Source organism: Pinus tabuliformis, chromosome Q (genome assembly GCF_031772625.1).
Source record: "Pinus tabuliformis cultivar Carrire ecotype Pingquan chromosome Q, CPIR1, whole genome shotgun sequence".
NCBI classification, from domain to species: Eukaryota; Viridiplantae; Streptophyta; class Pinopsida; order Pinales; family Pinaceae; genus Pinus; species Pinus tabuliformis.
Window position 1 is genome coordinate 1,269,544,221 of NC_142296.1, and position 13,710 is coordinate 1,269,557,930.

Consider the following 13,710-nt stretch of genomic DNA (forward strand, 5'->3'; position numbering starts at 1 on the left):
AGTTTAAGATAGGGATATAATTAAGAATAAAAGCATTCTTTAATAATCGCTTAAGGATAAGCGATAATAATTTTTATGCATGATTGATTTAAAGTGTTTTATGTAAAATGAACGCTTTTGTATGGGATAAGGACTGAGAGGACTTATCTATTGTTTATAAAATGAAATAATGGGATACTCTGAGTTAGAGAGAGCTCGACGGCATTATCATCTGCAAAAACTCTCTCTGTGCATTTGATTTTATGGTTCCTTATTAACGGGTATTTTTATGCATGTATCAGTCCTAGTTCTATTATTGTGCATCTTATTAATGGCGATTCAATCTTTGTTTTCCAATTAACACTTAAGCTTAGTCCTATTGGGGTGTTTTCTTGTCATGTCAGGGTGCCTATTCTCTTTCATGCATTGTTAAGCTCCATAGTGAAAACTCTGTTTTACACAGAGAAATCATGAAAATACATAGCCGCAGTAGAGTTCCGAACTTGAATTTTACTATACAAGAATTATACCCTCATCGTGTTCAAAACCTTTGTCGCATCGCAGAACCACAAGTGGTGTGGAATGACTTTTTGAACCGTTGAAGTCCAAAGTCCTGTAGCTCAAAACCAAAATGCTATAGAGTATGGTGAATAAGGTGTTAGCTCCGCGAAGCTGATCATATCGCAAGATTGGAGTGGAAGGAGCTAGAATTAGGAGGAATTGGAGTCGTCGACTATGATCTCTGATAACACTATGTGTTATCGCATTGGAGAAAGGAACTATGGAAGGGCCGATTGTATTGTCGATAGTGTATCTACGTCGATAGTGTAATTCTTTGAAATTAGCGTTACAGTGGTGTTAAAAATGTCGATAGTGTATTTTTGTTCCTTTGGAATGAAAACCCTCTGCCTGTGTATATTCGTGTTTTAAATTCCTTTTAACTTGTTTTAAAGCAATCATACTCTGTCTTTATAATTCCTATGGGATTATAGTCCCAATAGGGAAAAATAGGCAAATTGCTTGGTTTGTGCGGATAAGGTGGTTTGGAGTGATCAGAGGAAAACTCATGAATTTGTAAGTCTAACAATAGATGATTGATACACCTGTTGAAGCAGAAATAGGAATTCGGCCAGAAATTGAAGAAATTATATTAGTCTTCGGTCGTTTGACCATATCGCGTGCACCCAGGCCACCACTAGTGGTATCAGAGTAGCCAACTGACATTGAATTGAATATCAGAAGCAGGAGAAGGAAAGTTAACATGGCTTATAGAGCTAGAAGAGGATGAGGACGTGGTGGAAGAGGACAACCTCCTGCAAATGCTGAAGTGCTGGAAGTTTTGCAACAAATGCAAGCTAGATTGGATGCATTAACAACAGTAAGAAATGTAGATGATGGAGATGTTATTGAACTCGAGGTTGAAGCTACAAAGGAAGATGTTGTAGCAGTTACCACTAAGATGAGATTGTTCCAGTCAGTGTTGAGATCCACAACTAGGCCAAATACTGAGGTTCCAATATATGAAGGAGGACTGAATCCAGAGGAATTGATAGATTGGATTAATGGCATGGAGAAATTCTTCGACTATGAAGAAACAAAACATGAGAAGAAAGTAAAGTTTGTTGTCACCATGCTAGAAGGCCATGCACCCCTTTGGTGGGATGGTGTGCAGGCAGAAAGAAAGAGACTTGGCAAGCAACCTATCAAGAATTGGAGTACGATGCTAACAAAGCTAAGAGGTAAGTTTCTACCAAGTAATTATCAACAAACCTTGTTCAAACAGATGCAGAATCTTAGACAAAGGTATTTGACAGTGAAAGAATACATAGAGGAATTCTACAAGGTAAGCATAAGAGCTGGAGAAGCCCAAGATATAGATGAGAAGGTGGCTAGATATATGAATGGCCTTAGGATGGACATTCAAGATTAGATAAGTATAATGTCTCCTAAAACAGTAGAGGAAGCTTATCAGATAGCACTGAAAGCTGAAGAAAAACTCATGAGGAAGTAGTCTACCAGAGGGAGAGGTACTTTCTGAGGAAGGGGAAGTGATGGTGGTAGAGGAAGATGTACAGCACTTAAAGGTGGAGCTAGTAGCATCTCAACCCAGCATGCACCCACAAGAGATGATGCGGGAGGTAGAAGGAGTTTTTCTAGAGGGAGAGGAGGTAGAGGAAGAGGAAGAGAAGTAAGATGTTACAGATGTAATAAGCTAGGACACAGAGCCTTTGAGTTCCCGGAGAAAGCAAAAACAAATCAGAGGAATGTTATTGTTGCTCAAGCTGAGAGTGTAGCAATAACAACAATTACAGAGGAAGAAAATATAATTGAGAGAGGAGAATCTTTGGTAGTTAATAAAGTTTTGCTCAAGCTAGCAAAGGAGATAGTTGAACCATCACAAAGAAACACTTTATTCAGGACATTGTGTAAAATTCAAGCGAAGTTTTGTCAGATGATCATTGATAGTGGTAGCACTGATGATTTGGTGTCTAGAGAAGTGGCAGAGAAATTGAAGTTGAGGACAATGAAACATCCAACACCTTACAAGGTGTCATGGTTACAAAAGGGACATCAACTGTTTGTGAATGAACAGTGTGAAGTGGAATTTCGGGTGGGCAAGTATAAGGATAAAATTGTATGTGATGTGATGTGATGCCAATGGATGTGTGTCACATATTGTTTGGAAGACCTTGGAAATATGACATAGGAGTCATGCATGATGGGAAAAGAAACACCTACAAGTTTGGAAAGGATGATGTCAATCATATGTTGTTGCCTCTACAAGAAGAAGATGTACCAGGAAAGAAGACTGATCCAAAAACTCTGTTACTAGGAGGAAAGGAATTCTTGAAGCATATTGAAGAGAATGAGGTAAATTTTGTTGTAATTTGCAAGCCCAAGGTAATAGTGACTTATACTAAAGTTTCTTATTTACCCATTGAAATTCAAGAAATGTTGGAGAAATATTGTGATATTATTTTTGACGATTTTCCTAGTGAGTTACCACCCACTAGAAGAATTAGCCATAATATAGATTTGATTCTTGGAGCAAGTCTACCTAGAAAAGCAGCTTAGAAAAATGACTCCTATAGAAATTGAAGAGGTTAGGAAGTAGGTGCAATAATTGCTTGACAAAGGGATGATCACAGAAAACTTGAGTCCTTGTACAATACCAACAGTGTTGAGTCCAAAGAAAGATGGAGGCTGGAGAATGTGTAAAAATTCAAGAGCCATCAATAAAATCACAATTAGGTACATATTTCCTTTACTTAGAATTGAATATTTAATGGATTTCTTGAGTGGAGCAAAGTATTTTTCAAAACTAGATCTTAAAAGTGGGTATCATCAGATAAGGATAACAGAAGGGGGTGAGTGGAAAACCGCTTTTAAGACAAATGAGGGATTGTATGAGCATAGAGTAATGCCTTTTGGGTTGTCAAATGCAGCAAGTACGTTTATGAGACTCATGAATGAAGTTTTTAAAGATTTTATTGGTAAATCTGTAATAGTATATCGGGGTGATATATTAGTTTACAACAGGTCTAAGGAGGAGCACATGAGGCATCTAAATTATGTCTTACAAAGGCTGCAGTAGGAGAAATTATTGCTGAATTTGAAGAAGTGTTCATTCATGAAAGAAGAGCTAGTCTATTTGGGCTTTGTTATTTCTGCTAAAGGGCTAAAGATGGATCCAGAGAAGATCAAGGAAATCATGGAGTGGCCTTCACCAAAGAGTGTTTTTGAGGTAAGAAGTTTTCATGGTCTTGCTAGATTTTATAGAAATTCATAAAGAATTTTAGTAAGATCAATGCACCTATTATTGAGACCATAAGGAAGGATAAACAACCATTTAGATGGAGTGCTGAAGTAGAAAAGAATTTTCAGCAGTTAAAGAAGAAAATCACTAAAAAGGTTAGTTTGGTTTTACTTGATTTTAGTAAGCCTTTCCAAGTGAAGTGTGATGCCAGCAAAGAAGCTATTGGAGGCGTATTAAGACAGGAATATAGACCTATAGCCTACTTTAGTGAAAAGCTAAATGATTCCAAAAAGAAGTATTCTTCTTATGATAAGGAGTTCTATGCAGTTGTGTAGTCATTGAAGAAATGGAGGCATTATCTAATGTCAAAGGAGTTCATACTTTATTCAGATACCCATACACTAGAGTATATTATGCAGCAGCCAAATCTTAGCTAGAAACATGTCAACTGGGTAGAGTATCTTCAAGGCTTCCATTTTGTTTTGAACAATATAAATGGCCAATCAAACAAAGTTTCAAATGCCTTAAGTAGGAGGAATGTATTCAAGAGAGTCAAATCCAAGTGTTGGGTTTTGATTTTCTTAAAGAATTGTATGAAACGGATCCAGATTTTAAAGAGGCATTTGAAGCTAGTAAAAGTCCTTTTTTGATGAATAGAAGGAGATGGTTGGATTACTTCTTACAAGATGGACTATTGTTCAAGAAAAATCAGTTGCGCATACCAAAATATTCTATGAGGGAGACCTTAATCAAAGAGAAACTTAGTGGAGGAATTGCAGGAAATCTTTGTGTAGAGAAGACTTATGAGCAGTTAAAAAGATTTTATTTCTAGCCGAAAATGAAATTTGAAGTGGAGAAGTATGTGAAAACTTGCAAAGTCTACCAATATGCAAAGGGAAGGAGCCAAAACAAAGGTTTGTAAATCCCATTACCAATTCCAGATAGGCCTTGGGATATGGTAAGTATGGATTTTGTTTTGGGCTTACCAAAGACTCAAAGAAGTAATGATTCAATTTTTGTTGTAGTGGACAGATTTTCAAAAATGGCACACTTTATTCCATGTTATAAGACTAGTGATGCTTCTCACATTGCTAATTTTTTTTTAAGGAGGTTGTAAGATTGCATGGGTTGCTTAAGAGTATTGTCTTAGACAGGGATTCCAAATTTGTTGGACATTTCTAGAGGAAACCATGGAATAAATTGGGAACTAAATTAAGTTTCAAATCTGCCTATCATCCACAAACTGATGGACAGACTGAAGTTGTGAACAGGATTTTGGGCAATATTTTAAGGAGTCTTACTATAGAACATCCAAATCAATGGGATCAAGTGTTGGCACAAGTTGAATATGCATATAATGACTCACCTAACATGAGTACATGATAGACTCCATTCCATATTGTTTATGGAATGCATCTAAGAGGAGTATTTGAGTTAAGGAACTTGGGAAAATATGAGATGAGAAGTACAGAGGGCGAAGATTTTGCTTCATAAATGCAATAAATACATGAACAAGTGAAACAACAGCTGCAGGATAGCAACATCACGTATGAAACCAGAGCAGACATGAGAAGAAGAGAGGTGAACTTTGAAGTTGGAGATCTGGTTTTAGCACATCTCAGAAAGGAGAGGTTTCCAAAGAGGGAGTATAAAAAATTGAAGTTTAAGAAAATTCAACCATGCAGAGTGTTAAGGAAATTTTCTGCAAATGCCTATGAGATTGAATTACTGTCTAATGTTGTAATATCACCAATTTTTAAAGTTGCAGTCCTATACAAGTGTGAAGGCGAAACTGTAGATGATATAGCACAAGATCAATAGACCAAAGAAATTGACTGGGTAAAACAGTTACCCAGAGCATAGAATTTGCAGCCATAAAAAATTTTGGATAAGAAGGTGTTTAAGAAAACAAGGGGACAAGAATACTTCCAGTATTTGGCAAAATGGAAGGATCAGCCAAGCGCTGAAGATACTCGGGTTACAGAAGTCATGTTATAGAAATCGGGCAGTTCTGTAGATGAATTCATGGACAGGAGGCCATGAATAATTTTGTCCTTAGGAGTTTGATGTAGGAGGATGAGACTTGGAGGGAAAAGTCTTCAAACTTATGCCAAAAATCCAAAAAAATATATAGGCAAAGGAGTGGGGTCCTTTAGCCAGCAATTTCCATGCTTTTCTAGTTTAAGATAAGGATAGAATTAAGAATAAAAGAATTCTGTAATAATCGCTTAAGGATAAGAAATAATAAGTTTTATGCATGATTGATTTAAAGTGCTCTATGTAAAAGGCATGATTTTGTATGGCATAAGGACCGAGAAGACTTATCTATTGTTTATAAAATGAAATAACACGACACTCTAAGTTAGAGAGAGCCCATAGGCACTATCATCTGCAAAAACTCTCCTTGTGCATTTGATTTTATGGTTCCCTATTAACTGGTATTCTTATGCATGCATCAATCACGGTTCTGTTATTGTGTGTCTTATTAATGGCGATTCAATTTGTTTTCCAATTAACAGTTAATCTTAGGCCTATTGGGGTGTTTTCCTATCATATCGGTGTGCTTGTTCTCTTACATGCATTGTAAACCTCTGCAGTGAAAACTTTGTTTTACACAGAGAAATCATTAAAATAAATAGCCCCAACAGAGTTTCGAACTTGAATTTTATTATACAAGAATTATACCCTCATCCGGTTCGAAACCTTTGTCCCATCATAGAACCACAAGTGGCATGTAATGAATTTTGGAACCGCTGAAGTCCAAACTCCAATAGCTCGGAACCGAAATGCTATAGAGCAGGGTGAATAAGGTGTTGGCTTCGCCAATCTGATCGCATCGCAAGATTGGAGTGGGAGGAGCTAAAATTGGGAGCAATTGGAGTCGTCGACTGTGATCTTCGATAACAGTACGTGTTATCGTGTCAGAGAAAGGAACTATGGAAGGGCCGATTGTATTGCCGATAGTGTATCTGCGTTGATAGTGTAATTCTTCGAAATTAGTGCTATAGTGGTTTTAAAAAAAGCCGATAGTGTATTTGTTTTCCTTTGGAACGAAAACCCTCTGCCTGTGTATATTCAAGTCTTAAATGCCTTTTCACTTGTTTTAATGCAATGATAGTCTGTCTTTATAATTCCTATGGGATTATAGTCCTGACACGGAAAAACAATTGTATTGCTTGGTTTGTGCGGATAACAAGGTTTGGAGTGATCAGAGGAGAACTCATGAATCTGTCAGTCTAACAATAGATGACTGATACACCTGTTGAAGCAGAAAGAGGAATTCAACCAAAAATTGAAGAAATTATATCTGGCTTCAGTCATTTGACCATATCGTCTGCACCCAGGCCACCAATTATGCATCATATTTACAAGCCAAGTCATCATTTACTATAGTAAAACATTCTCCATGAGATAAAATCCATGAACATAGTAAAAAAATAGAAAAATAGGCATCTTGTGCAAAATTTGCCTACGTGCAATGCCATTGGCCCAATGCGTAGTGCCACTGACATCAAAATTGAGCTCATGATGGAACATTGGAAAGATCTTCAAGTCTAATTTCCAAAACACCTACAATATCCGCATTTGAAGCTAATTTGACCCCTCAAAACTGGATTCTCCTAAGACTGATCTATGTGTCCAAAAAGTGATAGAAAGGTCATTTTTAGGGTGTTTTTTGACCTTTTACTGGACCAGTTCTGCCCAAAAAACTTAGCAAATACATAGGGTGCATGTACTAATCACTATGAATCCAAAAATGAAAGAAATTTGTCCATTCGATGCCCATAGTAAAAGCGCAGGGCCTGTGGCGCTGCATGTGGAGCCAGATTTTCTGTGTGCAATTTCCAAAATTTGAAAAACTTAAAATCTCCTCCAAGCCTAACCAAAATTGGTGAGCAACACCTTCATTAAGAAACTTGATGAGCCAAGGAAACTTTAGCAAGCAACCTAAGCCTATCCTCCTCCTTTTTTCCTTTTAGAGCCCGCCTTAGCCTAGCTTTCATCTTTTTGACCCTTATGTTGCAAATTTTGTTTTGAGTCCTGTAATGGTAGGCCATGTGCCTAATCATATGGTTGTCTCTATTGGCCTTCTCCAATAGCTTCTCAAGGTGAAAATTGACTCTCTTAAGCCAAGTCTCTCTATCATCTTCAATCTCCTTCTCAATAGGAGTCAAATTGACTTGTGCCTGTTTGTCACTTTCTCATTTTACCTTGAGCAATTCTAGCTCCATGAGGACTTGTTTGTCACTCAACTGCTTGTTTTCTTATTCCAAATATGTGATGACATACTTGGCCCTCTCCTAATTGTACATCAAAGCTTGTGCTTGAGCCTCATTTTCTTGTATGATGATGTCGTTTATTGTTTCTTCATCCTGAGCCTCTAAGTCAATTATTTCCATGCCATGATGAGTATAATGCTGCTCCGGCTCATCATGCTTTGTCAAATCAAAGTCCCTCTCCTTCTCCTCATCTTCAAAACTTTCCTCCGGCATATTTTCCTTCCGTTTATGCAACTACTACACTTGTTCCTGCTGTGTTGATGAAGAAGTAAAAGCCCCTTCCACACCTTGTGGAGCAATCATTTTCCTATGAGTTGATGAAGAAAGCAAGGTCCCGTCCACATCCTGTGGAGCAAGCACTTGCCTATAAACTGCAAACAATCTCCTTGTGCCCCTCTGATATGTCATGTAGGTCCCAAGAACCTCAGTATCTCTAGTCTCTTTGGCCTTCTCATCTACCTATTTTTTCAAATTTGTACACTCCAAGAAAAGGGATAAAAGGAATGAGCAAGAGTGATTTAGCAGTGAGGGGATGCGAGATGACCGTATGGGCTAGAAAATGAATGAGGGAGTAGGAATCATAAAAATGAGGAGAAGGGCATGGTTTGTTTCAGATATTGTTTTTTGGGAAGAGGGATAAAGGGATGTGGATGTTAAGGAATGTAATAGGGAAATTTTTTAGATTTTTAGTGATAGGTTATAGGAGAGATAATTGGGGTTTGGGGTTTAGGCATAACCAAGGGAGAATTTCAGGGTTTCACACTTGCCATGGGGAATGATGTTTAAAAGTTTGAAATGCAAACCAAAAATGTAGTATGGGAGGAAAAATTAGTTTTATGAAGGGAAGAGAGGGAAATATTGAAGTTTTTTTGAAGTTTTGAGGCCTTCCTGGCCCCTCTGCTCAATGCGTAGCGCCAACCATAGATGCACAGTGCCACCCCCTGAACATGAAGTGCCACTTCAAACCCACCTTTGACTACCTCTACGATGCCCAAATTGGACGCGGAATAGCTCGTTGGAAAGCCCATCGAGTCTAATTTCCACAACATCTTTAAGTTTTGAATTTGGAGCTCATTTTACTTATCAAAATTTGAATATCCCAAGACTGGTTAAAATGTGCAGAATGAGGCTGCCAAAATTCAGAGTGTTATTTCACTCAATTTTTGGAGGCCCTCCTTAGCTCCAAATTGAGCTCATGATAGCTCATTGGAAAGATATTTGTGTCTAGTTATCATTTTACTTATCAAAAAAGTCATTTAGTCACTCAAGCTAGGAGAAATATTTATTTTCCCAAGGTCACACTAGAAGTGCATCAACTCCTGTGGCAAATGATTGTTTGGACATTTCTCCTAAACCATGAGACCTATGTAAAAACTGAACGAATTTTTTCTTATTGAATCTATGATATCGAAAAAACTCTCTCATGTTTGTAAAATTCATCTTTTTTTTCTCTTTGACATCATTTGAATAAAACCTATCCCGATGTGGGGAACAGGGGATTTGTAGAAATAAAGGGAAATTAAGGGGATGAGTGGCTTATAGATTCTTGAGAAAATTTTGGGAAGTAGGGAGGAATGTTAGGAAGCAGGGGAAAGTGGCATTTCAAGGATTGAGTGAGTGGAAGGGGTCAAAAAGGGAAACACGCATGCCTAACCTAGAAAAGTGTCAAATTGTAGCAATAGGCTAGGGTTTCTGGGAAAATGATGAATTTGAGGGATATCAGTGATGGGAAGAATTTAAGAAGGTATATTAAGGATACGGGAAGGTGTATGAGCATTAGGATACAAATTTTGTTGATGATTTGACCATCCAAGAAAAATTACCTTCAAAACCCTAGGAGAAGGAAATGAGCCTTACCTAGGCACAACTGAAGCACAAACAAGGTGTAAAATGACATGATGGAACTTTAAATAATGATGAAAACTCTTTGAATGATGGTACACTTAGCCGAATGGTGACATGGACCAGTACTTTGAAAACTTAGGAAGGAGTGAAAACAATCCTAGACCTAATACCTAGTGACCAAAGTTTACTTGAAGACTCACTGAAATGACAAAATTTGACTTTGACACCCTAAGACCAGTTTGTAAGAGCATGTTTGATCGATGGTGGAAGGCTGCGAAGACTGACTCTAACAATGCCTATTGATATTTATCAGTTATTTAATTTATATGACTATACTAATTAAAAACATTTCACACACACATTATATTTAATATTATAAATCATATTACTAACAAAATATTATCCAAAATAAGTCAATACTATGTGTCTATAATTACACCAAAAATGTTCCTCTGTGGGGTTAGATTGGGAAAATTCAACCAATCACATCCTTCCAATTTTTCCATCCTCTGTCCTATATTTTTTTTTACGACGTGAAACTCGAGGATCACATAGCTCAGTTGAAACTATTTCCACAGTTTGATTCATTTCTTCTACGACAACTTAACGAGTCTCAACGACTTCAGCCTCAATGGAAATTACATCATTGATAACTTGCTGCCGAAGATTGGAAAACTCACCAACTTGAGATACCTTTTCATTAGCCACTACAACAACTATTCTTGTGGGATACCACCTCATCTTTAGAACTTAATGATGCTCATATGACTCGACATATCTTGTAGAAATTTCACATGTAGATCAAACTGATAATGCAATGTACTAAAGCAAAACACATGATCTACTTCTACAAAACATTAGGCAGAAGCAAAATCAATTTCATGAGCAACATCAACCATAAACACATATAAATGATCGAGAGAAATCGTCACACATAACACAGATATATGACTGGGGAAAGCACCAGCATAAAACCCCCAACATTGTATTATCAATCAAGTGGAAATCCTCTTCGGTTTACAAAAACTATCAGCTCAAGAGCTATCTTATACTTCCCGCAATCAAAATATGATGATGATAGACAAACTATGCCTCAATATGTAGGCAACCATCCATCAATCCCCTATTTCCTTGCGCAATTTTGATTGGGGTCCAATTACAAACCATATGTGAATTGGCCCCAAATCATACCTGCTGTCAACCATAGGTCCAACTACGCAATCCTTGAGGACACTAGTTCCTCATGCATGCAAGGAATATTCCATGGGAAGATCCAAGCATCTGATAGTACATTGTCCCTCATCTGATCTCAACTTGGTCTCTGACATAACTGACATGCAACAATTATCCATGAGTGAATCCTCAGTTATCTAAAATAATAGTTGTCACATGCATGCAAGCATTAACAAACTATATTTTATTATTTTAACAACTTGTTAAAATAATCTAACTGGACTTGACTAGTTAGAACTAAGTCAACTGATTCTCTCACTATAGAACTCATACTTATTCCATCATTTAGTGGAGGAAATTAAGGATAAATTCCTCAATCAATGGAACAACTCATGTGCATGCTCACAAAGACTTCAAATTTGAATTTCCTTAACTACTTAATTGAATTAATTAATTAAGATTTCCAACTGCTGTTAAGAGCAAGATTAGTTTTACTTCCTATAGATAGACTAGGGACTACTATAAATAGGAAGGGACCCATAAATGCTTTTTCTAGAACTTTCTATTTTTAGCAGTTTCACCTCTCACCCAAGGTGGCCAATGACCTCACTAGCAAAACTGCTATTTTTAGACATGCTATTTTTAGACATTCTATTTTTAGCACATTCTAAATTTAGTATTTCTTGTTGCCCACTTTTCAACTCTCCTTCTCCATAAGAAAGGGAATATCAGCAACCATGATCCTGTCTTTGTGGAACTCAAACTTGCCTTTGGCAATGCCTTTGTCAAAATATCTACATCGTGCTCCTCGGTCGAAATGTAGTGCAACATCATGATCCTCTTGACCACACAATCCTGTAGATGATGATAGTGGATATCTATATGCTTGGACCTATCATGAAACACTGGATTCTTAGAGAGTTTAATGCAACTCTGGTTATCACAATATATCGCTGTAGCATCCATCATCTGACCAAACAATCCCACTAGAATCTTCCACATCCAGATGGCCCCACATGTAGCCTGACTAGCTGCCATGTACTCTCCCTCTGATCCCACTAGAATCTTCCACATCCAGATGGCCTCACATGTAGCCTGACTAGCTGCCATGTACTCTGCCTCTGCTGTGCTAAGTGCAACTGATCTCTATTTCCAGCTATACCAAGAAACTACAACTAACCCAAGGTTGAATATCCCTCCAGAAGTGCTCTTCTTATCTGATGGACTACCTACCCAATCTGCATCTGTGAAGCCTTGGAGCTTCACTCCCTCTATCCGCCTGTACCATAATCCATACTGTGTAGTGCCTCTGAGATATCTCATCACATCCCTTGTCACCTTCCAAAATAACTTGGTTGGCTAAACCATATCTCGACTCAGCTGGTTCAGCGCAAAGCACAAATCCGATCATGCGTTCACCAATTACATGAGTGAACCCACAAGCTGCCTATAAACTGTAGCAGCTACTACCTCACTTGAAGTAGCATCTTCCTTCCTCCAGTTACCTACTAGAGGAGTCTCCATGGGCTTGCACATATCCATGTGGAAGCGCCTCAGTATTTCATTGGCATACTTGCCCTAAGACACAAATACTTCCCAATCTCTCTGCCACACCTCCATGCATAGAAATTAGTGAATGAGGCCCATGTCCTTCATCTCAAACTCTCTTACAAGATCCGTCTTGCCATACTTGATCAACTGATCATCACCTGTGAAAATTAGATCATTGACATAAAGTACAATAATCAATATCTTACCATCTACAATGATGTGGTAGAGGTTCACATCTACTTCACTCTTGGTGAAGCCCAACTTGGTGAAATAGCTGTCGATCCTGGTATACCAAGCATGGGGTGCTTGCTTCACCCCATACAATGATTGCTTGAGCTGACACATATGTGACTCATGATCAAAGGTCTCAAATCACTCTGGTTTCTCTATGTATACCTCTTCCTCAATCCCCATTGAGGAATGTTGTCTTCACATCCATGTGATGGATCTGCCAACCCATCTGTGCTGATAGTGCTAGAATCGATCTAATCAATGAGTACCTTGCAATAGGAGTAAAGGTCTCATCATAGTCAGTCCCCTCAAACTGTGAGAAACAATGGGCAAAAAACCTTGCCTTGTGTTTCTCAATACTACCATCAGCTGCTTTCTTTACCATGTAAATCCATCAGGAGGTAACCACTGACTTGTCCCCCGATCTAGGAACAACATCCCATACACTGTTCTGCATGATAGAATCATACTCCTCTACCATCGCATCCACCCAAATTGGTTTCTACACTGGCTCCTCAAAAGAAGAAAGCTCGGTCGCTACACACTCCCCAACTAGGGCCATGTAGCGAGTGTATCTATCCAGAGATCTCCTCTATCTGCGCTGAGAGGATAGCTGCCCCACATTCTCTCTCGCATCCTGCATCAATTTGTCAACTTCTCATGAGCATTTCTGCCCCTCTCTAGAAGACTCTCCAATAGTGGTGATCTCCACAACTAGAATCTCTGCATGCGGCTACTCCGCATCATCAGGAGGCTCCTCCTCCTTAGGAACTAATAGTTCCTCATCATCACCATGCAACTTGAGCTCCCTCTCAAGTGATGCTCGCATGGCTCATTGCTCATCGAACTTCAGATCCCTACGCATTATGGTTCTCTAACTGGCAAGCAGAAACA